General features: G+C 41.7%; 1 protein-coding gene across 7 annotated transcripts in view; it reads left to right on the top strand.

Moving 5' to 3' along the window:
- Positions 1 to 2,227, top strand: part of ppfia2 (PTPRF interacting protein alpha 2) — a 960,214-nt gene extending 957,987 nt beyond the window's left edge. For all 7 annotated transcript variants that reach the window (XM_051919721.1, XM_051919713.1, XM_051919703.1 and 4 more), the window contains one exon: positions 769 to 2,227. The gene's annotated coding sequence lies outside the window, so the exon portion shown is untranslated. The remainder of the gene's footprint in view (positions 1 to 768) is intronic.
- Positions 2,228 to 22,691: the final 20,464 nt, after the last annotated feature.

Raw genomic sequence — 22,691 nt, 5'->3', positions numbered from 1 at the left:
CTCCCCATTCCTATAATAACTTTGCGTCAATGATTTTTCTATGTAGGGGGGTTGTGACTGCCACGGACCTTTAGCAGACAGGCACTTGAACCTGCTCATGCACTACAGCCCATTCTATGCCACCTTCGTTGTAAAAGGAGATTTGTTCTCAGAGGATTAGTTAACCAAGGTGTTACTGTATTTTCAAACATGTAGGATATTCTATTCCTATCCATTCACATTATTTAAGAATTTCTCATATGCTGTAAAAATGCAGGGAGGTATATCTGGAGGGCATAATGACGTCTCATGCATGGTGACACAATACTATGAAAAAAATCCTTAGATTAAAAGCATGAGTTGTGCAACGATGCTATCACCTTACCGGTGTCTGTTTCCCAAAGCCTATTAAACTATTATTTTTAAAAAGGTTTTGTAGAATACATAATATATAAAATATTTTCTGTAGTCATTCAGAGTGATTCTGTAATAATGGGTGATTTATAGGTTACTATGTATAGGTCACTCTCCAAACTTGTGACCAGATGCAGCTCTTTGCTGCTCTGCACTTTGAAATTATTGAATCAGTTCCTCTGTTTTTGATGCCCTACTAAAAAAAAAAGGTATTTTTTAATTCCTTAACACATCAGTTACCTCATATTTAACAAACTGTTTAAAGTATATTTAACTTCTTGTAATATGCTACTACTATAAAAAGTAAATGATAATGATAATACTGTAATACCTGATGAAGCTTCTCTCTTTTGTTTTTTTCCAATTTGACTTCAGCATTACAGTCCGAGTCCTTTTACCATTTGTGTGATGATGGAGCCTCGAGTCCCCTTTGACTCCCCAGTCAAGATCACCTAATAAAAACTGAAGGCATGACTCCCTCCAGTACTAGGCAATGCTCAAAGAGAGCACAAAGTGGGCGGCGAGATGAACAACTTTAATGTGGAACAGCGAACAGCCAAGGTGGCGTAATAAAGCACCAGCAGGAGGTGTTATAAGTTTTACAGAGCTGTCAAGTAGTTACAGTTCTGCCATTTTTCTTGTACCATAACAGTAGAGTTTATGTAATGTTGTAGGTATTTCTTTTACAGCAAATGTGTACGTCTTCTGTAAATTTATATAAATATGATGATTTTTATATTTAAACAAAAGTAATTATATGGGGTTTATGTGAACACCCTGGTATCATTTCCAAGTTGAGAGATGCTGCTGTTTGTACCTTTTCCATGACACCATTTTTCATGTTTTCCTTAATTTATTTCATGGTGGTCAAGTTTACATCTTTAGTGTTGACAGCACCTTTGGAGAACAGTTCTTGTTTTGACAGCAGATATACTGTGCTTTGGTTTTCCTCACAACAAATTTGTCTCCTTTAGCTGTGAATCCTGCCTACATGTGGTGTACAGTTGTATGAATCTTGTCACAAAATCAGACCTGAAAGTAAAAGAAACTATGAGAATTCGTAACTTGCAAGCAGAACTGTCCACAAGAGGGCAGTATCATCACTCCCAAAACTTCAGTCTGTTTGACAGTTTCAGATCTCCAGCAGGGACTGTTCCACAATTTTTATGTGCATCTACTGCTTTGGACCAAGAGAATCATCCATTTGTTTTTAATAGGAGTGTACATTTTTGATTATTGCTCCCCGATGCACTTCTAGCAGAGTCTCCTGCCCCAGAATTTATAGTAACTGAACTCCTAAAAAAACCCTTAATATGAAAGAAAGAGACTAAATTACAGAGACTGTAGGTGGCACTTGTGTTTAAGAATCAGCCCTTGTGTAAGCTTTGGCTACTGAAGTCACTTTATCAGAAGAAATAACTGAAAGACAGAATGCTATTCTCTTAGTCTGTAAAGCCTGTATAAATAATTTAGCTGAAAGAATATTAGAGTGAAAGACTATCCTGCTTGCTGTGAATTTATTTAGTGTTGCAATACTTGTTCATTTTTGTTTTTGTAGGGTTTTGTCAGAGTATGAATCTCTCTAGAATATTTCCTTTGCTAGTTGCCGACTCCTTGGTGCTTAATCTTAGCTTAAGACCTGTCTTTTAGTTATTTCTAAAAATTTGCAGTTTATTCTGCAGGGCTTTATTTTTCCTTTGGCATGTACAGAATATTTTATTTCTTTGATTTTGTTGTGTCTGTTTTTATTTATTTAACTGACTGGCTTCCAGTTGAATAAATTTGTGAACAATTTTTTTTTGGTTTCATTGTCAATAAACATGAAAATTGTTTCGAGTGTGACCCTAAATTGAATTAAGCAGCTTTGAGAATGTACAAATCTGTTTACGTATGTTTGTTTTTAAATTTGTTGTCCTCAGTTTCTGCCAGTTTCCATGTCATGGCTGGGACGACCTCTTTGTACATACCTGGTAGTGCAAATGCTCCAGAGCCAGAATGCACCCACTTAATTTGTCTTATATCAATCCAAAGCAAAAGAGTGGCATACTAAGCTAGGATATTCAAAACACCATTTTCTTTAGAATAGCAAACTATGACTTCAAGCAAGTTTCGGCAAACCACGGCCTGCAGTCGACATCCTGTGTGTAACATGGGCATGATCCGCCCAATGGCTTCTTACAGAAATATCCAATACTAGCCAACCCGCGGCGTAGCATACGCCACATAATTATGTATTGATGGGTGAACACTTCCTGAAAGACACAGTTGACTGAAAACTGGGTTTGGCAGATATAGGCATATCGTTTTGAAAGTGTGTCCCTGTGCCTTATTAATTGTCATTGCAAAGGCCAATCTAATAGGAAATTGTCTGCGTGTAAAAGTAAAAGGCAAATTTGAATCTGATGGGGTCAGGGATTCTCTCTCTCTCTCACGCGCACTTTTGTGTGTGTGTGTGTCTCTCTCTCTCTCACGCGCGCCTGTGTGTGTGTGTGTGTCCCTCTGTTGCGCGTGCGCCTGTGTGTGTGTGTCCCTCTGTTGCGCGTGCGCCTGTGTGCTGTAAATGAATGAAAAGATGGAACTCTGGAGAGAGCAACATACAATTGTCCATGACTGAAAACTGGTTTTGGCAGATACAGGCATATCTTTTTGAAAGTTTGGCCCAGTGCCTTACTATCTATCTATCTATCTATTAATTGTCATTGCAAAGGCCAATCTAACAGGAAATTGTCTGCGTGTAAAAGTAAAAGGCAAATTTGAATCTGATGGGGTCAGGGATATCCCGGGAATAAGGACAGTTTGTGAGGTAGGAGCGGCGATAGTTTTACACTCCAGTACATTGTGGTGAATGCTGGTAACAGTCCGTCTAGTGCCATCACAGAGACTTCTTGCTGGTATGAGGTTTCTGAGAAGCATGACGACTGAACCAATTTTAAGTTTAGCTTTATGCGGAGGCATGCCAGTGGGAGTAATGGCTGCCCAGCGGGTCATGGGAATAACGCCGCCGGATCGCCACTCGGCATCGTTTACGGTCGGAACTACGACGGTATGTGATCTTCTTCGAACCTCCAACTTTCGTTCTTGATTAATGAAAACATTCTTGGCAAATGCTTTCGCTCTCGCGCGAATTGTTGGCTCTGTAGTGCGTGTGCTATGGTCGGCTGCTTAGTGAATTGTTGGTGGGCGGGGCTCGGTCTTGCGTGCGTCTTGCTTGCCATGGACTTAGTGAATTATATATATAGATTCCGGCCCTTAATAAGACGATACTACAGTTGGCTGGTGAATGTGTAATAAGCTGCCATGTGGTGCAATTTAAAAATAATCAACTAAACCAAGCTTCCATCATACGATTAGTCCGAGTCCACAGAGTTGCAGTATGTATGGTTTAGCTGCTTGCTTGCATTTGAGTTTGTGCATGGCAGACTTTATCAGTGGCTGATCTGATTGGCAGTGGCTTTCTTGAAGGCGGAGCTTCGGGTGCACCTCCAGGTCTTTGCCCCAATCAGAACAGAGAAAGAAGCAAATTAGATGGAGAGCAGTTCTTTGGTAGCAGATTGACCAAAATAGAATATTCCTATACTTTAAATCCATATGTTTGGTAAGACAACAAGTAAAATGCACTTACTAACAGCATCACCAAGACCATGTCATCAGGCAAGCTGTGCGTTTTTCTGACAATTCATCACCAAGTCAGAAGAGGAAGATATTTAACAGCTTTTCAGGTGAGCTCATTTCAATGTTGGTCCAGCACTGATAATTTATGGTTTCTCTATGCTTCAGACTTTACAATAATCTAAGTCAAGTGCAAGAAGCAAAACCCATTCATTTTCCTAATTTTAAGTATCATTGTTAAGTGAGGTCTTATGCAGCTCAGGTTGCTATCCTTTGTCATGAATTTGAATTTGAATCTTGCTTTCAGGATCTGGGCACATGGCATCAGTATACAGTTGTGAGCTGGTCTTTTCAAAAATGAAAAGCAACTATAGAAGTGAACTAAAAGATACAAATCTTTGTAAGGAATTAATTGTCATGAAGACCAAATTCTTAGACAGTTTGAGCAGGAACAAGTAGTTTCAAGTTTGTGACTAGAACATAGTGAAATCACTGTCTTTTAAAATTGCTTTCTTATTAGCATTTGATAATTACTCTTTAATAGCTTTAATTTAAAAAATGTATTATAATTAAACCATATCTTGGGTCAAAAAGTTTAAAGTTAATATCTGCTGTGACTAACGTGTGTGATCGATTATCTGGATTCGTAGTCTCACCTAGACTGCCGCTATACGAGTCATTTTTGACAATTCAGCCCACCAACAAAAAGGTTTGGTGACACCTGCCTTAGAAATTGAGAGCAAATAGTGATGCAGCAAACTTTCCATAAACATGAAGTAACTAGTCATTCAACACATAAGAATCTACCCACATTCCTCTTTTGAGAGTGAGCTGTGCATTATGTTTCCTGAAACTCCAGATTACACTTGTATGTTGATGATTAAACAGCACCCTCCAACATTTGCATGTTGCACGCGTTAATATAAACAAACAGTGATCAGAAACTTTTGAGCCTGAATCAGAAAGGCATATTCTACAGTTCTCATCTAGAAAGTTGCCACGGATTAGCTCTTGTGTACTAAACTAGGTTTACTGGGTTATTACTGTCACGTGTACTGAGTAGAGTGAAACTCCTACTTGCATATGCTAAGCAACATGTCCTCACTCTTGCATCCTGATCACTGCTTAATAAGCAAACTAGTCTTAAGCTCTTTCTCCTCTCTACTGTCTCTCTGGATTACACTTTTCTAGCATTTATAGTTTGTAGTTTGTTTTTTCTGTTCCAAAATCAAGTCGACATGGATGCAAATCATCGCAAAAATCAAGTTATTGTGCTACATTGAACTTATAATGCTAACGACCAACAAACCTTTGGAAATGAATTCTGCCAGCAGTAGTTCTCTTCATATGTCACAATCAAGAAATGGGCAGCAGAATTCTATCCTTGCAGGATGCACCTTGAAGATGATCCAAGTTCTAGTCAGCATTCAACATCAATGATAGGAGAAAATATTACCACTGTGGAGCTAATTATAATTGAGAATCAATGAGATATGGCACTCAAGGTTACACAAATTATGGGGATTTAGTATGGGTCAGTTAAATCCTTCTTCATGAACATTTTAACCTCCTGGGGTTTAACCTTGAGCATCTCTCAGGCTTGGAATTCTATGTGAAAATGGCTAATCCTAAATGTCTCCCAGGTTAAGGTGCTATGATCCAAGTAAAGTTTTAAGACTGAATAATGCTTGGGACGGTATTCTGCAGCCGTCTGTTGGAGAACATAATATCATGAATATGCTTTTTGCAACTCTATGATAAATCATCCATATTCATGATATGGGATGGAACCAAGTTACAATAGCTTATAAAAGAGAAGCTGTAAAGCCAGTTTTAGAACAAATTGAAAGTGATCCATTAGTTAAATCGAGCGATAGAGGTGACAATGTGAATTGGTCATCCAAACTGATGCATACGGCACTGTACGACTGAACTGCTGTGATATGCTTAATGATGTCAGTCATGTAAAGCTACAATGAGGTGTAGTATGTACTTGGCAAAAAGGCAAAATAATTACAACCAAGTGGAAGGACAAGAGAGTCATTAGTCCCTAAGCACTGTTCACAAAGCAGTAGCTGTCAATGTTGTGTCAGGGGAAATGTGGAAGTCACTTGCACTGTAGTAGCCTACAATAACACAATAGGCAACATCGCTTGTGTGGATCAGGCACTGCCATTCTACTCAGTAGCGTAGCGTGGGTGTCAGCAGCCCGGGGCGGAGGAAAATTATTTAGGTATGGTTCAAATTTTTACAAGATATTATTATTATTGTGAAATTTTGCCGCCCCCTAAAAGTGCCGCCCGGTAGCGGGCCGCCCCCACTACGCTACGCCACTGATTCTACTCTGTCATGCTCAGACAATAGGAAAAAATACATTAAAGTGCACAAAGAAACACACTTCTACTGTCCTGATTGTGACATCAGGCTGCATGTTGGTGGCAGTTTTAAACCAAATCACATAAAGGACTTGTACTAAACATGCATTAGTACAGCAGTGGGCACTAGATATACCTTTCCTACTGTATTTATGCTGATATTTTCAAATTTACATGTTTCTGTTACATTTAAAAAAAAATCAGTGTTTTTGGCTCATTTTTCTTGGGTAAATGTAACGCTTAGGTGCCCATAATGTTGACACCATTTTTCATGTTTTATTTATTTACTTCGTCTAAATGTTCCAAGAAGAATCTCAAATGTTTGAATTTGGACTGGAAGAAACTTAAGAAACATGGTCTAAACAGAGATGAACACTGCATATATCACTATGGCCCAAAGTCCAAACAACAATGAAAACAATGGAAAATAGTGATTCTTAAACACCAAAGAAATTTAAGGGCCAAGCCAATGCTGGACCACATGGTCCACATTTTGTGATGTTAAGTGTGTATTCCATATAGATTTCAAGAGTCAAAGGTCAATACTATATTGGCAGTCAGTATGATGATGATTTGCTTTGCCATTTGTGGCAGTTGTTCAGGAAAAAAACAGAAAGAAACCACCTATCTTCTGCTGCAAGACAATGCCTCCACCCACACTGCACACATTTCTAAGGCTGCTCTGGGAAATTGTGGATTTGAAGAAATGCCAAAGCCACGCTTTTCTCTTACTCTGTTGTCCTGAGTCTGCCTTCCAACATTTCCCCTATTCTGATGCTCTACCTCCATGAGATGTGCTCCTCCAATGATGAAGTCAAGCTATAAAAGTGTAGCTGTAGAATCAGGACCAAATGTTCTATTTGATAGGCACAGAGAAACCTTGTGTATGTTAAAACAAGTGTATTATTGCTCACATGGATTATGTTGAAAAATAAAGCTTTTTGGGTTTGCATTCAGCTTACATATTTACAGTAACAAGACAATCTGTTAAGGCTAGTGCTGTAGCTGTGCATACTTAAACTGCATTATAGCACTGGATTGAGACTAGCTACATACTAATACTAAATTCTGTAGCAGTGTGTGCTTCTTTGACCTGGTGAAGGGAAATAAAAATGTGTACCAACTTAAACCCCTCGAGAGCTGGTTTATATGATTTGTGCTGTGGTTAACATTATAAAATTAATACCTGCATGCATCATAAAGATTGTTACAGACATGAAAATGTATGTATAAGCAGATACTGTACATAAACTGGAGAGAGAGGAGAGAGAAGTTAGGAGTATGTGCTGATACAGCACATTGCCGCACCCAACACACATCAAACCAACTCAGGATCCAGATTAGGACCCGAGTGCAGCCATGCAACAGGTGACACCTCAGCACCACACTAGTTCAGATGGAACCATTTCAAAATATGTCAGTCATAAAACATACATATACTGCAGATACACTGATGAGCCAAAATCATTATGACCACTCCCATACCAAGCAAATGACATTAACTATCTCATAACAAGTGACATGTCAAGGTGAGGGATATTAGACAGCAAGCTGACATTAGGTACTTGTAGTCAATGTTTTGAATGCAGGAGATATAGGTAGGTGTAAACATCCGAGTGACTTTAATAAGAGCCCAATTGCTACGGCTAGATGACTGTTTCGGAGAATTTCTGAAATGGCAAGGCTCATGGCTCACTCACAGTCAGCCAAGGGGAGTACATACTGACAGTAGTCAGAGAAGGGAAAACCACAAGGCAGCCAGGACTCATTGATGCGAAAGGTCAACATGGGCTATCCTGTCTGGTATGAACCAGCAGAACTGCTACTATGGCACAAATCATAGACAATTTTAATGACAGCTATGGGAGTACTGTGTCGCAACACACCGTGCAATGAAAGCTGCTGTGTAGCCACAGAACAGTCAAGGTGCCCATGCTAATTTATATTAACCATCAAGAACACCTACAGTGTGAATGCACATGTTCGGAACTGGACCTTGGTGTGAGAAGTGGTCCGTGGCATTGTGCAAGTTTTAAATAAATAATTGTGGCTGGGGATGTGTGAGGACCAATTGGGTACGGGGTTGATTGGGGTGTTTGGCTGATCATACTCACACGTGCAGAGGTGGGCAGATCACTCAGATGCCTCATTCACTCCTCAGAGGTAACAGTGTATCACACCTGCACCCAATGGCACAGGGGAGATAAAAAGGAGCCTACATGGAAGGATGGGAGCAGAGAGAAAAGGCAGAAAAATAGAGGAGACAGAGAATAGAGGTTAAAATTAAAGGAAGAGAGAGACGCAGGATGGAGAGAGCCTGAGTGTAAAAGGAGCGAGAGGCAGGTGTCAGGAATGAGCATGGGGGTGAGGAGCCTGGAGCTGAAGAAAGGGCGCTCCTACTGAACTACGCTGGGGAGTAGGAGCAATCCACTATGCTGTGTCTCCCAAAGACGCTGAGGGACCAGTTTCGGGAGACAGTTGTACAGCTCAGTGTGGCTCCCCAGGGTTGCTGCAAGCCTGATAATGGGGAAGCAAGCCTGGATTTTAAGGTAGACTACACCTGTCAGCAGGCTTCTCCTCTTACTGCAAGGTCCAGAAAGGTTAAGGGGATGAGACGCCATGTTTTAGAGGGAAGCATCACAGCTCACATTTCTTACAAACTGTCTCTGGATTTTAACCGTTTTTTTATTGGATTATTTTATTTTAACTATTTTTAACCTCCACATATTTCATAATTTTATGGATTATTTATTTATTAAAGAAGACCTGAAGCACTGCACTAATAAGCAATGTTTTACTGATTGACTTTAAATAAAAGCAGTGAGTGCTTTTTACAACTACCCCTTGCTGTAAGTATGTGTCTTCATTTGCCCAACTCATCTTGGTCCATGACTATCGACAGTTTGGGTTCAAGTGGCTCCTGAAAGCAACAGGGAGCATGGAGCCAACCTGGACCATCACACACAATAGAATAAGGTTGCCTGGCCTAATAGATCCCATTGTCTGTTGCTTCATGTAGGTGCTTGATACCATGTGCATTGTTAGATGGAGAAGTGATAGTTCTGCCATGATTTATATGATTAAGAGTTCAAGGTGTTACCCTGGCTTCCAAATTCCCCAGATCTCGATCCAATTGAGCATTTTTGAGATGTTTTGGAACAACAAGTCCAATCCGTGACAAAGTTTAGGATCTGCTGCTAACATCCTGGTACCAGAAACCACAAGACACCTTTGGAGGTGTTGTAGAATACAAGCCATGGCGGGTCAAGGCCATCTTGGTGGAATATGGAGAGGCAACAGCATATAAAGCAGATGGTCATAATGTTTTGGATCATAAGTGTATATCATCTGTCCTGATTTGGACTGAGGTAGAGTGTGATAATGAATCTGTCATACTTAACTGAGTGTCACAGAAAGGGGAAAAAAATAAGGGTCACCCTTATACGAGGGTTGTTTCATAAGTTTTGAGACTTTTTTAAATAGATCCAACATGGTTTGGTCAATTCCAAAGAAAATTTTTACTCACATAACCTCGTCATTTGGCAACACTTCAGTGCTGTTCAACATACTCTCCCCCAATTTCAATGCACTTTTTCATGCGATAAATCCAACAATCAAAACAGTGACGAAAATCAGGTTCAGTCAGTTGGTCAAGCTGCTCTTCCACCGCAGAAATGAGGCTGTCCCTGTCCTCAAAATCCATTCCTTTCAGCTCCTTCTTCACCGTCGGGAACAGCCAGAAGTCACAGGGTGCCAAATCTGGTGAATAAGGGGGCGGATGAAGGACTTCAATCCCAGATTTGGCGAGGAACTCAACAGATTTGTTTGACTTGTGAGGCGGCGCGTTGTCATGGTGAAGGATGAAGTTTTTCAAGGTGCGATTAGGGCGACCTCTAGTGAGATTTTTGAAAACTTCTGGAAGGCACAGGGTTGTATAGACATCAGAGTTCATCGTCGTGCGTTCAGGACGTGGAACTGAAGCAATCATTTTTTTGTAGCCAAAAAAGACGGCAAACATGGTCCTCTTGGCTGACCTTTGGTGCCTGGCTTTCAGTGGAGGAAGGCAACCTTTTGGACCCCACTTCAAGCTCTTTTTCTCATCTCCATCTGTAGCTGGGTGGGCCAAAAATTTATTAGAAGATGTGAAAGGATTGTAGAACAATAGAAAAAAATTTTGTCCGCCTCCGATGACGGCAAGTGACCGAGTCTCAAAACTTATGAAACAACCCTCGTACATTAAACTGTTATTTATTTTCCAGCATTGGCAAGGGTTTAAGTAAGCTGAACATAGAAAAAAATGCAGCACAAAAAGTTTTATGGGTGTCCTTCAAGTCTGAGATTAAATTTTCCAAGTGTGAACTGTATGGAACTTGTGCTCTGATGAGCAGTTCATACTGTGATTAGGCATCTTTATGAATTTTGTCCAACATCTAATACATTTTTATATACCTTTATCAACGCTTGTGTGTATAATAGCTGACAATTATCAAAATTATCAAGGACTCGACAACTTGTTATTTCAGTAGATTTTCTGTTTTATCTACAAAATTGAAAAAAACAAAAGGGGACAATGATACTTAAAATGAAGCACTAGCAATGTGAAACTGGCTATCCAAATTCTCATAAAGTTATATTTCTCTCTGCATATTAATTTTTGTTTCTTCCAATTCTACTTTTACTGAAAATAGAATTTCCTGACAATGCTGCTTCACTCAATGAAGCAAAAATGCAACATTTATATCCTAAATGTCCTCATTAAAAGTACTCAATATACAGTAAATGGCTTCCGTAATAAGACCGCATTAAATTCCTGGTTCAAGATTTTCCATATGATGTTTTACAGTGAATGGTACTTATACAAACATTTCATGACCTTTACAAAAGCCTCAGAGTGAATAATATTTACAGTAATCCTGCAGTCTGCCTCGCATTGACAGTCCAGTCATGTGGATATGATTTAATGTGGAGTTTTCGAGACCGTGTGATGAGGATGGAAGATTTAATGTGGTGTATATTTCATTACATTGTAAATAATATATACTGTTTTCCTGCGCTCCTTCCCTTTGAATGTGGGGGACTGCTTAGCGGGCATGTAAGAATTACCGATGCATCTCTGTTAATGAGCAGTCTCATGCTCAGCCACCCAGAAGTTAGAAATATATTTTTATGTTACTTACCCCACTTGTTTGATGATCAAGAAAATTTTAAATCTCATGTTGTAACGGAAGACCAAAATTACTTGAAGAGTCCTCATTTCAGTTCAAAAAATCAGTCTCACGTGACTTGCATTTCCTGGTTTATGATGTGCAATGATTTTTTTTTGGAAAAGTGTATTTAATAATATTTTCACCAAAAAAAAAGCCTGTTTTTGTATGTTGTAAGCATACATTTAGATAACTGATGTGAATTACTTGACACAAGTAAGATGGAATTTGTTTTTTTAGTGGATGTTTTTACATAATTTACGGCTGTACAGCATTGGTCACCTTTGGCTTGTATTATACTATAAACTTATCTTCGTTGGCCATGAAAATGTGAGGGTAAAATATGTTCTCTGTTATCACTACAAAATATGTGGGGTAGGTAACAAATAAAAAAATATATTTTGTTTAAACTTTTTCCTGCTCTTGTTCCGTTGTTCACTGCAACAACACTTTGATTACATTAGAACAATCTAGACGAGAACAAGCCATTCATCCCAAAAAAGCTTGCCATTCCTGTCCACTTAGTTCCACCAAAATAACATCAAGTCTAGTTTTAAAGGTCACTAAAGTCCTACTCTCGATCTCACTACATGGCAACTTATTCCATGTGTGAATGGTTCTCTATGCGAAGAAAAAATTCCTAATGTTAGTTGGAAACGTATTAAGGGTAAATTTCGCACAGTGTCCCCTTTTTCTTGATGAACTCATTTTGAAGTAACAGTCTCGATTCACTGTACTATGTCCCTTCATAATTTTAAACACTTTAGTCATGTCTCCTTTTAATTTTCTTTTGCTTAAACTGTAAAAGGCTCAGCTCTTTAAATCTTTAACTCTTTCCATCCAAAGTAGCCCTGGAATCAGCCTAGTTCTTCTTCTTTGGACTTTTTCCCATTACTGCTATATCCTTTTGTTGCCTGAAGAAAATAATTCTACATAGTACTGCAGATGAGATCTAACCCTTGCGTTATATCCAAGGATTATCGCCTGCTAGTAATAGCATTGACACAAGTATAGGAGTAGCTTAGCCTCAACAAAAAAAAAATATTATTATACGTCAGTTTGAAACCTCTTGAGCCACTGGGCACATCTGGGCCTTACCAGCAACTGAACTTGAACACAACCAACTGCTTATTCTTGAACTCCATTAACCTGTTTAGAGCATATATGGCCTACTGTATGTGAATGAACTGAACTTAGATTTTTTCAGTGCAAGTCCCTCTCTTCTTTCTCTTTGTATTCACTTTAAGATATCCTCTGGGACACGTTTTCCTGTCAATTCCAATTCAACGTAAAGTGTTACATGAGCTTGGGCCGAGAACAACCAGTTGTTTATCAATCTCATCACGGAAAAAAATACTTTCTCAAGTGGCAATTTCAATGAGCAAACCAAGGGTCAGCCGTACACGCTTGTAACAATTAGTATAATATTTCACATCTCTCTGAAGTACATTCACGTACCATCTGCTTGAAAGTGTGTCCATTTCAGAAGGTAAAAGACCAGTATTGCCAAGGAATTACTCAGCAAAGGTTCAGCATCGCGCATGTCGCATCTTAAAATCGCATCACAGGCATCTGCAATTGGCTGCAATTCTATTGAAAACTGTATTTCTGAATTACTAATAATAAAGTTTACACTGGGAATGAAAACCTATTGAGTGTATTTCACATCGTGTTCCCTTGCACTTTCTTCAGTGGTCTCTCTCGGGCACAGTGTTGTTTTGACGGCATGGCAGGTACATGGTGTTTACATTTCAAAAGCTCTGCTTCTGCCACTGCAACGAAATTGTGTGCAGAGAAATAATTGATGTCTGCCCATGCTGCACTCTATCAGTCTTCAGCTTCTGCCACTGCAGTTAGCAAATGCAAAAACTAGCTGTCACCTAAATGACCGCTACTCTGTGACTTTTGTTGAATACTAATAACCATGCCTGCTTCTCCCAGGTGCAACATGAAAACAACATTTTTTATAAAATGTTTTTTTTTTTTTTTACAAGAAAATTTACCTAAATAAACAAACGCATATTTGGCGATTGTTTGACGGAAATCAAGTTTTTTGTAAACTTATGATTTTATGCAAATATGAGTAATGAATTTTAGTTTGGGAGGCCAGTCCCCTTTTTAGCCCTTGATAAGCTAACATCCATGGTCACAAGTACGGAGTATAAGTGAATTTTTTATTGTATGTTGAACCAATGTGAACATAATAAACTTGACAACTAAGATGAGTCCATTCAGTCCAACAAGCTTGTTTGGTTAGCTAATATCTATGTTCTCCCATATTGGCACTGTTCAGCAGCATGATTAACTTCATTAGGCTATATGCACACGGTACTGCTGCCATATATCTGGTGAAGTCTCAGCCAGCTCAGTCACTTCTTTTGTCTTTACTGCAGTTTGGGATTTTTGTTTAGTGGCAACAATGTCCAAGAAAATGCAGTTTCAGTGTACAAATAGCTCTACAGATGAACACTGTTGAGTACATTTATGTCGAGCTTCCAGTAAGTACAACAAGGTACTTAGTTTTCACACATTTCCCTCCGATGTGGGAATCTGATCTAAATGGATCATCACTATCCAGAGAAAGAGCTTTACGGTTAGTCCCCATACCCGAGTTTGTACCCGGCAATTTAAAAATGAGGATTTTAGAGAGCCAGGGCAGTAACTGTTGAATAAGGGAGCAGTTCCTGTGTTGTTCCACTTTCAACACCGGGGGTTTGGGAGAAAAGAAAGCGACTGACAGAGTGTTGGGATCAGAGACTAAAATCACAGCCTGACATCTCGATCAGACTGAATGTGGGATGTGGGTGGAGTTGTCGGTGTTGAGGGGTGGAGTTTTGAATATAGATTGTAAAAAAAGGAGGAAGTCGATTGTGTGTGTATTGTGTTGGATTGTAGCGGATCACTCTCTTGGCGTTGGTCTCTGTTAACTTGAAAACATGCACCTAAAAAGTATTTTCAATAAAGTTAACTTTGGAGCCTTCAAGCCTTCTGTGTCGCTCCTTGTTGAAAATTAGGACAAGGGAACTCAGGGACAGGGTTTTACCCCAGAGCACGTGGCTCTGGCCCTGGAGCTTCACACCACTGAACACAACGAAGGAGAAGCTCCCCTGCGTCACCCCGACCACGGTCTGGAGACAGGCAGGAAAGGTAACACTGGGGGCTCGTCCGGGATTATTCCTGCCGACACTGGTGAGTGACACGAAGCTTGTAAGACTGAAAGAAACTTGGTGCATTCTGTCGGTGGAGTGTGTAACTAGAGGCTTTTAAATGGCGACAAAACTCGGGGTAGACGCTGAACTGGAAGCAGAGTTTTCCAAAGCCACCTCGATTAGCACCAACCCCTTTAGGACATCACCCACGGAAGATGAAACTATATACCACCGTTTTCCACTAGTAAACTGGGAGAAGAGTGTTGAGGATGGGATTGTCGGACGCGAACGTGATCGCCATTGTAACCCTTTCGTGCAGGCGGCGCGGACTGATATCCGAGAATGTGCGGACTCGGTCGCTATAAAGCCTGAACTGTTTTGGGAAGAGTATTACTCGGCGATTCGACCACATACTTCCGGAACCAATCCTTTTATTTCGTATGTGACTAACGAAGATACTTATGACAGCGGGATTGAGACTCAAGTTTTATACAGAGGACGCCATGCCCAAAATGAGAAAATAAGCCAACCCACTGTGGGCGTTTCTAACGTGCCTTGCCCTACCGTGACTTGTGACGCTGCCTTTATTAACCCTTTCCTGTCTGACAGCTTCCAAAGTTTTACAGAGAGCACACCTGTGAACGCTATGCAGCGCTGTTTATTAAAGAGCAGCACTAGGGACCAGCATTTCACCTCGGAGGTGTCCTGGATGAATGATCACCCTGTGCTGCCATGTGATTCAGTTGGCCAGGTACAGAACAAGGTTCTTTTGTGTGAAGCCGATGGGTATGAATATTCTCTACAGGGGCATGGGAAGCCCGCAACACGTAGCCAGCCAGCACGACATGAGCAACATGATATTTTCTGTGATAGTGGGGAAGATGAAGTTTCTACTTCCATTGAAAGGATCCCAGTGCTGAGACCTGGACACTTTGATGGTTCTGGCTCCTGGCGGGAGTTTTTGTGTCGATTTGAGAGCTGTTCTAAAGCTAATAATTGGTCAAGAAAAACAAGGCTTGATCAACTCAAGTTCTGTTTAGTTGGAGCTGCTGGAGCAGTGATCCATAAAAATCCCCGATCAGCACAGTGGGATTATAAGTGCATTGTTGAGGAGCTGGAGGGCACTTATGGGCCGTCTTCAGGACATGCTGTGGCAATGGGAATTGAACTGAGACAAAAGGTTCGTAAACCAGGAGAAACTTTGCATGTACTACGAGATGATATTTATGAGAAAGTGTCAATTGTGTATGCAGACCGCTCTGAAGCAGAACAGGACTTAATTGGGGTGGAGGTATTTACAAATGCCGTAGGTGATGCTAGCCTGGTACAGAAGCTGCTGGAAGAGAGACCATGCACATTGGCTAAGGCTTATGAATTGGCACATAGGTATGAGACTACTAAGAGAGCCGCTAGGAGTGTAACCCAGCTCATGCAAGGGGGTGTGCACAGCCAAGTAGATCGAAAAGCAAGGACAGCAGCTGTACGTGAATGTGTTTTCTCACAGGGGGGAGACAAAGGGGAAGTATTCACCACACCTCCACCAAGAAATCGAAGACAGCCGAACATTAATTGGCACCAAATTAGATGTCACAACTGTTCCGGCATTGGACATATGAAAAGAAACTGTCCATCTCCTAGGGCAGTACTAGAACCGAGGGTGATGTTGGAGACATCTGTTTCTACTGGTTCTAATGAAGAGATCAGGACTCCAAGTGTTTGCAGTCTGAAAGGTCAAGGTTCTGAAATGTGTATTCAATTACTAATTTACGATAAAGAGGTTCATGCACTGTTAGACAGTGGGGCTCAAAGGAATGTACTACCCTTGTATTATTTTGAAGCTCTCAATGCTGATGTTAAACCCATACTGAGAGATTCAGTAGTGCAGTCACTACAGGGCATCAGTCATAGAAATATTACTGTACTTGGGGAAGTTGATTTGCCTGTCCAAATTGGTACCCGGACTGTGGACGTAGATTTTCTTGTGGCTGACATAGCCACAGAAACTGAAGCCATCTTGGGTTATCCCTTTCTAGAACTGTCCAAGGCACGCCTGGACTTTGGTAGCCGAAAGATTGTGTTGTTTGGTGAGCAGGTGCCTTATTTTAACCCCCGACAACCATCTAAGCTCCATGCTGTCCGGATAGCGCACTCTGTTGTACTAGAGCCTGGACGAGAATATATTGTGCCAGGAAATGCCAATTTACGAGAATCCACTAAAGGCAATGTAGTGTTAAGCCCCACTAAAGGATTCATAGAAAAATACAAAGTGCTAGTAGCTAGAGTTGTAGTTGAGACCCACCGGTCAACCCACATTCCTATTAGGATATATAATCCTGGATTAGCAGCTGTTACAGTAAAGAAGGGAGCCATTGCAGGGTTTCTTCAGGCAGCTGATGTTATACAGCACAGTCCTTCTCTAGTTGCACCACAATCAAACTGCTCTGTCAACTCCACTATCCCTAAACACTTACAGACACTGTACGTAGAGAGTTCTGCTGAGCTAAATGCAGAGGAAAGACATGGTCTAGCTCAGCTTCTACAACGGTATAGCGACGTCTTTTCAACAGGTCCAGATGACTTGGGGCGTACCAGCCTTGTGCAACATGACATTCAGACACTGCCTAGTAATCCTGTGAAACAACCGCCACGTCGTATGGCACAGGATAAGCAACTCAATGCAGACCAACAAATACAACAAAGCTTGGACTCTGGACTCGCTCAACATAGCAATAGTAGTTGGGCCTCGCCAATAGTTATGGTTCGTAAAAAGGACCAGACATACCGCCTCTGTGTGGATTACAGAGCTCTGAATGAGCGTACAGTTAAAGATGCATACCCATTACCCCGCATCCAAGACACCCTAGATACACTGTCCACAGCCAAATGGTTCAGCACCTTGGATTTGGCCGCGGGGTATTGGCAGGTAGAGTTGACGCCCAGGGCACGCAAGGCAGCAGCTTTCTGCAGCAGAAAAGGGCTCTTCGAATGGAATGTCATGCCATTTGGTCTGTGCAATGCCCCTGCGACATTTCAGAGACTAATGGATCGTGTTCTGGCTGGCATGCAGTGGGAGACCTGTCTGGTATATCTGGACGATATTATTGTGTTGGGGAAAGATGTGATGGAAATGCTTGGGCGACTGGGACAGGTGTTTGACAGACTACGGCAAGCCAATTTAAAGCTGAAACCAGCTAAGTGCTGTTTGTTCCGCAGACAGGTGGCTTACCTTGGGCACATTGTTTCAGAGCACGGCATTGCCACAGACTCCCGGAAAATTCTAAAAGTTCATGAATGGCCCCAACCTACCAACGTCTCAGAGGTCCGCCAATTTGTTGGCTTGGCTTCATATTACCGCCGCTTTGTGAAAGACTTTGCCACCATAGCTCATCCACTACATGAACTCACCAAGAAGTATGCCCATTTTCATTGGACTGAGGAATGTCAGGAGGCATTTGAGAATCTAAAGAGACTACTTACTACTGCTCCCGTTCTAGGATATCCCCTTGATGATGGTGATCTTATTCTTGATACAGATGCTAGTGCTTGTGGAATTGGAGCCATTCTTTCCCAAATGCAGAATGGGGAAGAAAGGGTGTTAGCCTATGGGAGCAGAAGGCTGTCATCAACAGAACAGAATTATTGCACCACGAGAAGGGAGCTGCTAGCCGTGGTGGAGTTTACCTCTTATTTCCGCCAGTACCTGCTAGGAAGATCCTTCATAGTCCGTTCTGATCATAGCAGCCTGCGTTGGCTGATACAACTTAAGGATCCCGAGGGCCAGTTGGCAAGATGGCTTGAGAAACTTGCTGAATACGATTTCCGTGTGGTCCATCGGCCTGGACGCCAACACTCCAATGCTGATGTCTTATCAAGAAGACCCTGCCGTATTACCTGCACCTGTAAGATACCAGAACCTTCATCGGTAAGAAATTGCCTTCATCAAGCTGTGCAGTGCAATTTGAATGACGACCTAGGAAAAGAAGACCCTGGAACTATAAACCCGGATCTTCCGCCAGTGGGGGTAGAATTACCTGTCACTTCCGAGTCTCTGGTGAGAGAAATCGATGATGATGATGAGCAAGGTGAGAACAAAAATATTAATTCGTCTCAAAAGGGTGTGGAGAAGATTCATCTGCTGGAAGCCAATAAGCCAGTTTTGTTCTATGGTTGGACAACTGAACAACTACATGCTGCTCAAATGGCAGACCCTGACATTGCCCCGGTGTGGATGTGGATAGACAAGGGGAGAGGACGTCCTACATGGGCGGAAGTTTCGCAGCACAGCCCAGCCACCAAAACATACTGGAGCCAGTGGAAAAGGTTGTATATCCGGGAAGGCATCCTACTGAGACGTTTTTACTGCACTGAAGGCACTGAGTTCTATCCCCAGATTGTGTTGCCCCATGAGCTTCGTACAGAGGTGCTGAAGCAAATGCATGATGGCCCAGTTGGGGGTCACTTTGGAGTGGAACGAACTTTAGTACGTTTGCAGACCAGATATTATTGGTACCAAATGCGGGAAGACGTAGCACTCTGGTGTCGCACATGTACCAACTGTGCAGCTAAGTCACGACCTTCAAAGCAACCTCAAGCACCTATGGGGACTGTTCGGGTTGGAGCACCCATGGAAAGAGTTGCCCTTGATTTGATGGGCCCCCTGAATGAGACTGCAAGGTATAATCGTTATATTCTGGTAGTACAGGATTATTTTACTAAGTGGGTTGAAGCTTACTCCCTACCAAATGATCAAGCTACTACAGTTGCTGAAGTATTTACTGCAGAATGGGTGTGCCGTTATGGAGTGCCATACAGTCTACACAGTGATCAGGGTTCCAATTTTGAATCTGAAGTATTCCAACGGATGTGTGGGTTATTAGGAATTGAGAAGACACATACTACTCCATTCCGACCCCAATCAGATGGCCAAGTAGAACGATTTAATGCTACTTTGCAGAAAATTCTTGCTACAACAGCTGAGCGTTGCCACTGGGACTGGGACCTCATGACCCCATACGCTGTAATGGCTTACCGAGCCACGAAACACAGTTCGACTGGTTTTACACCCAATATGATGTTACATGGACGAGAAGTAACGGAACCTATTGACATTGTTGCTGGCTTGCCCCTAAACTATGATCACAATCAAACCCTTCCACAATATGTGATTCAGCTCCGAGAAAGACTGGAGCTTGCACATCAGATTGTAAGGGATGCCCTAGGACAGTCTGTAGTTCGTGCTAAGAAACAATATGATAAGAACATCTGTAAGGTTCAGTACAAGATTGGGGATGCTGTCTGGCATTTGGTGAAGGGGACCCGAAGAGTAAAGAATAAAGTGCGAAAGTTCTTGCCATCTTATGAAGGACCCTATTTTGTTCTTGGTCATTTAGATGATCTGGTGTATCGCATCCAGAAAGGCCCAAAGACAAAGTGGAAGGTAGTACATCATGACAAATTGAAACCGTACCACCCCCGCACCCCATTAGATAATGGCTGGGTCTTTCAAAGTGCGGAAACATGGAAGCCCGCTGAAATACTACCACCTAACCTTGATACAGATCTTGCTGAACAAGATGTTGATTTATCAGCGCTGTTTAAGAATCCTACCCTGGAAGGAGGAGACGAGAGGGACGTGGACCTTGATAATGACAAGACTTGGAGCCCATTAAGTCCAAATCAGCCTCCTCTGAACGCCACCTTCGGTTACACAAATGAAGACAGGCACCCTACTAGTGGGGGTAGTGCGGAGCTGCAAAGCATGGAAGAGAGTATCTTCAGCTCTCCTTTCAACCCACTACCCACCGCGAGACCCAGAAGAAAAAGGAGACCACCAAACAAATTTGGTGAATGGGTGGTCCATTGAACTAAATTGACAACTGTTCTGTGAAAACTTGTTCTTGTTATTTTTCTTATATTCATATGTTGAAATGTACTTGTTTGCAGAGAGAGGAAAGTTATGCAATATAGGAATCTATTTATATGTTACTTAGGTTATGTTTTTTTTTCTTAGTTCTGGAATGGTGCTGTTAATCACCATCCAGCAGTGGGGGTAATGTTGGGATCAGAGACTAAAATCACAGCCTGACATCTCGATCAGACTGAATGTGGGATGTGGGTGGAGTTGTCGGTGTTGAGGGGTGGAGTTTTGAATATAGATTGTAAAAAAAGGAGGAAGTCGATTGTGTGTGTATTGTGTTGGATTGTAGCGGATCACTCTCTTGGCGTTGGTCTCTGTTAACTTGAAAACATGCACCTAAAAAGTATTTTCAATAAAGTTAACTTTGGAGCCTTCAAGCCTTCTGTGTCGCTCCTTGTTGAAAATTAGGACAAGGGAACTCAGGGACAGGGTTTTACCCCAGAGCACGTGGCTCTGGCCCTGGAGCTTCACACCACTGAACACAACGAAGGAGAAGCTCCCCTGCGTCACCCCGACCACGGTCTGGAGACAGGCAGGAAAGGTAACAAGAGGATGACACACTGGGCGAGAAGGAGGAAGATAAAATCCTCAAGAACCACGACTACGCTTCAGCTCCGAATCCAGCAACCTAGTGGTTGATGAAAAGTTGTCTCTCAGGAGTGGAGATCCTCCAGCTGAGGAAACAAATTGAGACACTCACAATGAAGTAGCGGTTTGGCATTCTCTTTTTTACAAGGTTAAGATGTCCATCAGATTCACTTTGTTATGTATTAAGCTTACATACATATTCACCTGTCCCTGAATAAAGTTTAATTATTTAAATTCAGTTATATTTTTTAAATAAACTTAATGTAATCACATATTTGTTCCACCTAAGTTCATAGTAGACACGTTTTTTACTGTAACACGTCCGGATCTTACCTTCGTAATTATGAAAACATATAGTTTGAAGCCCTTCTCCTGTGTATCTCCTGACGTTTGGCACAACGTTTGAATAATGCGACTTACTTCGTTTACCGTGGGCACCTCTTGAAGCGATTGGGCGAAAAACGCCATTGGGGGAGTCCGTTTAGATATGAGCGCCGGAAGTGCAGCGGATGGCTGACGTGGAAGGCGGAAGAGAGTGTGCATAAAGCCCAATTATCACTCACCTGCAGAGCCACAGTACCGTCAGAGCGTAAATAAACGATAGCAGTGGTGCCTGTAATGCTCCCTGAAACCAAGGACGCCAAGACAACACTTGGTGAGTTTAATGACAAGCAAAAATATACAATTGGAGGCTTCCAAAAACTGACAACTCCTTACATGACTGCTTGCCGACTGACTCCGTTTACATACTGTATGTGCACCAGCTTTATACATAGCAGATGTGCTGTCCTATCACTATGCACTAAATAGTCCAGGACATTACAGCTCCCACCTTATGTCGTTCGTGCTGTTCACCCAATTTAATGTGCTGTAACGGGACCCCCCTTCGGGTGTGTGAAATGTAAACGGACAGGTGTCTCAAGGAGCAGATTCACTTAAGGGTTGTTTTCCGAAAAGCGTATAGTCCGCCGCCATACTCCCCATTCTATGTTCCGGTAACGTGCTGTATGCGCCCTGTTGTCCTACGCAAAGTCTCGCTCATTCCTCGTAGACTGAGGAAGTCACTTGAATGAGTGATGTAACGTATCTCCCTGGAAAAGAACTATGTCCGGATGAACTGAATCAACTTTCTAGAAAGTCTCGCTCAGTTTTCCAAGCGGATGATGGCAGACACTTAGACTCCAGGTGTGCCACTTAGCATTACTTTTCAGTCTGTTGTGATCGGATGCACTGTTTTTTGGGGCTCGTACCCACTTGTTCGGTTCCTTTGCATTAAGTTGGGACATTTTAAGCACCGTTACCTTTATTATAGTAAGATGTGCCTGCGAACTTGAGCGCAAATGGCAGTGTAGCAAACGTAACATTAAGATGCAGTCAAGCTAACCAGTCTTTAGGTATTAACACTGAACACGTTAGAGCGGTTTAGTCTTAAAAACTAACATGGTTTTCTTCATCC

Source organism: Erpetoichthys calabaricus, chromosome 1 (assembly GCF_900747795.2).
Source record: "Erpetoichthys calabaricus chromosome 1, fErpCal1.3, whole genome shotgun sequence".
Classification (NCBI taxonomy): domain Eukaryota; kingdom Metazoa; phylum Chordata; class Cladistia; order Polypteriformes; family Polypteridae; genus Erpetoichthys; species Erpetoichthys calabaricus.
The sequence above is the reverse complement of the archived record's forward strand: the minus strand, read 5'-3'. Positions and strand labels throughout refer to the sequence as shown.